This window comes from Ananas comosus, linkage group 8, assembly GCF_001540865.1.
Source record: "Ananas comosus cultivar F153 linkage group 8, ASM154086v1, whole genome shotgun sequence".
Classification (NCBI taxonomy): Eukaryota; Viridiplantae; Streptophyta; class Magnoliopsida; order Poales; family Bromeliaceae; genus Ananas; species Ananas comosus.
In genome coordinates, this window is record NC_033628.1 from 6,155,770 (window position 1) to 6,159,792 (window position 4,023).

The window sequence follows — 4,023 nt, forward strand, 5'->3', positions numbered from 1 at the left end:
AATGAGATGTTTCTCATTTCACTCCCCCCTCACACTCTCTCATCTCTCTTTCTCTCTCTAGAAGACAAGAAGGAGAAGAAAGGAAAGAAGAAGAAGGAGAAGAAAGGGAGAAAGAAGGTGAAGAAGAAGGCAAGGAGGAGAAGAAGTGTCACGCCCCGAGACCGCTACCAATTTGGTCCGGCCCGGGCGCGTCGAACAGACGCTGAACGGACAGGACGTCCCCGTCCGCCCAAGGCTAACCAAATGATCATATATAAGAATTTACCGAGAAAATCAATTCATAAATACACGATCAAGAAGCACCACCAGTTCGAACGAGAGCAAGGTACAAGTATGAAATATACAAGTAGATAAAGAGAGAAGGTTCTATCTATTATAGTTATTCAACTCAATACATATAATTCCATCTTTTACATTCTTCCGAAACATAAATACAACCACTCAACCCTCACCCTATACAGCATCTACTCTCAAACATAGATACAAGGTGGAGCTAATGCAAAATAGGTGGATAGCTAATGCAACTAGGGCGCTAGGCCCTTACCGCGATCCTCGCGCTCGCCCGGGACGCCCGAGCTCGAACCTGAAAAGAGTGGGGTGAGAACTATCTACCATAGTTCCCAGTGGGTTCGGCCGCCGACTCCGCCGGTCTCCCCACTAGGTCCAAGTGGGCACAAGTAGATGAACAGATAGATAGATATATATATGGAAAACTGTAATAACAGAAGAGCAAGCTACGCTACCGTGCCCGAATCATGTATATAATGGATGCATGCACAATGAAATAGATAATCAACTAGCTCTTCATATGTCCAAAAAGGTAAGGCTATTTACTAGTTCATCAATCTCGTGGCTTACTCAAGGATCCATCCATTACTCATCTAGCCGTTTCAATTACTACACATCCAAGACCGTCTGAGGGACCCCAAATAGGCTATCCCTCGGGACCCCAAGTAGGCCATCCCTATCCCACGGGACCCCAAACAGGCTATCCCTCGTGACTGACTCCGGAGCGCACTACTTGTGTGGAGCGACCACCACAAGTCGGGAACAGACAATGAATATGATCCAAATCTCCCATCTCACGGGTGCTCTATCCACTAGGGTTACTGTCACCATAGTCAATGGGTTTCATATACGCTATGACTCACATATGCCACTCGTTCTTTTTATTTCAACTATTGCATCATTCTTTCACCGCTACGCTGTAGGATTTCAAGTCTCGACCCAATCCTCGTCAATCCCCTATATTCAGCAACTAATGCATAATACAATATCAATTAGGAAAGCATAAGGAAAGGCGATGCCCAATTATCCTACAATGCATGTAAACATAGGATGCAAGTTCCGAAAACACTAAGACATAAAAGGGAGCCCGATTGCTTCTGGATGGACACCACCCACCTCTTGGCGATGCCGCGACGGTAGAAAACTCGACACTGCGGTCCTTGCACGTCGCCTTAACTCCTCGGGGCGAAGCGAGCCCTCGAGTACCCAATTCAGCGATTTCTCCGCACTCGCTCGTCGGATCGACGAACCGTCTTCGCCGACGCGTTCCGAGACTTAGCAATTTGGTTTGCGACCCATCAAACTAGATCAAAACCCTAAATTTGCCAAAATCCCAAATCCGTGCCCTAGAATGGCAATGAGGGGGAAATCCGTGGTGCGAGCTTCAATTGCGAGCTCGAACCATCTATTCATCTCCTCTAGGTCCCATTTGAACCAATTCTAAGCAACAAAAACCTCAAACCCTAAAAACACCATTAGAGGATTTAGAGCTTACCTCTAAGCCAAGCTCCAAGCTTGCTCTAGCTTGAAGGAGAGAGGGAAGAAGACCTTCTTCTTCTTCTTCTTGTCTTCTCCTTCCACTTCTTTTCTTTTCCTTCCTCTCCTTTTTCTCCTTCTTTTTCTTCTTTCTTTTTTTTTTTCTAGAGAGAGAGAGGGAAAGAGAGCAAATGAGAGGGAGCGAAAGGGCCCCAAGCCTTCATATAGGCTATTTTGCAGATAGCCCCCTCAACTTTTCATTCTTTGAAACAGCCCTCACTCGGCCATTTTCGCAGTGAGGGACCGGTCCCAGCTCGGGGAGACCGGTCCCCGAAAGCTGCACAATCAGGCAGAGGGGATTTCGCGTTCGGGAACCGGTCCTTGCCTGAGAGACCGGTCTGGGGGAGACCGGTCCTTGTCCGAGAGACCGGTTCCCGAGAGCTGGGTTCTCGGGACTTCACCAAATTTCGGCTAATTCTCGCTGGGCCAACGTTCGGAAACCGGTCCTTGCCTGCCAGGGATCGGTCTCATCAGAGACCCCCGCAGCCCAGCTTGATGGGACCGGTCCCTCCCTGCCAGGGACCGGTCCCCGAGAGCATTTCTGCTCCAGTGCAGATTTCGCACTGGTGCTCCCGCGGACCTTTTCCTTAATGCGTTTTTGGCATTATAATCACCTTCGGACTTTCCGAAGCTTAGGCACTCGACAAATAGTCGATTCCAATCGAAGTCTAATCCTCGGATTTCAAGGATTCACTTCCTTACATCCTCCCCACCTTAAAAGAGTTTCGTCCTCGAAACGAACTCAATACTACAAAACTTACTTGGAATCTTAAATTGCTAAACTCATACCTCGATTTAATCCTCAAACAGGCGAGGATGATTCGCCTTCATCTCCTCCTCGAGCTCCCAGGTGGCTTCGCAATCATCATGATTGCTCCACCGGACTCGGACATAAGGAATTTCCCGATTCCTTAACTTGCGCACCTCACGAGCGGTAATCGCCACCGGAAACTCCTCATAGCTCAGGTCCTCCTGAAGCTCCGGTGGTTCATACAACATCGCATGCTCGGGATCAGGAATGTATTTGCGAAGATTGGAGACGTGGAATACGTTGTGCACATCCGTAAGTTTCGGCGGCAACGCAAGCCGATAAGCCACCGTCCCAATCCGTTCCAAGATTTCATAGGGGCCAATATATCGGGGACTTAACTTTCTCCGAACTCCAAATCGCTTAACGCCCCTCATAGGAGAAACCTTCAAGAAAACGCGGTCGCCCATCGTGAATTTCAAATCCCGTCGGCGCCTATCCGCATAGCTCTGCTGTCGGGACTGCGCCGTGAGTAACCGTTTGCGAGCAAGGCGGACCTTCTCTTCCGCCTCTCGCAATACATCAGGGCCAAATTCCGTGCGCTTGCCCACATCGCTCCAATAAATGGGAGATCGACACTTCCGCCCATAAGGAGCCTCGAACGGTGCCATCTCCACACTAGCGTGATAACTGTTGTTGTAGGCGAACTCGGCCATTGGCAGGTACTTACACCAGCCCCCTTTGTAGTCAATGACACACGCACGCAACATGTCCTCCAGAGTCTGAAAGGTTCTTTCTGTTTGCCCGTCTGTCTGGGGATGAAATGCAGTTCTGAAATCGAGCCGTGTGCCAAGGGCCTCCTGTAGGCTCTTCTAGAAATGTGAAGTAAACTTGGGGTCTCTATCGGACACAATTGACTTCGGTACCCCATGTAACCTCACTACCTCATCAAGGTATACCTGCGCCAACCTATCTCCTGCCCAGGTGGTGTGGATTGGCAAAAAGTGTGAAGACTTCGTCAAGCGATCCACAATCACCCAGATTGCATCATGTTAGGTCCTATGTGTTGGCAAGTTTCGTGGGTCGAGTCGGAGTCTTGAAGAAGTCCGGAGCGGAGTATTGAAGATCGAAGAATCCAAGACTTCGAAGAATCGGAAAGGATGCAAAACACGTAAAACATGAATCACGATGCTTAGGTAAGCTTTAAATCTTGTTTTTGGTGATTCATACTTAATTATAGATTTTAGAATCATGTTTTCAAGTTGTAATTGATTAGAAAGTTTCTAAGAGCTTGTAAAACTCGAAACAATGCATTTTCAGCGAAAATTGCATTGTTGTACCGGTACAAGAGTTTTCTGTCCAGGGTACAGCCATCAGTGTTTGCGCAGAAAAGTTTGATGGTTGTTCCGGTACAACCATCACGGCTGTCCAGGGTACAAGCCCTGTTCCGG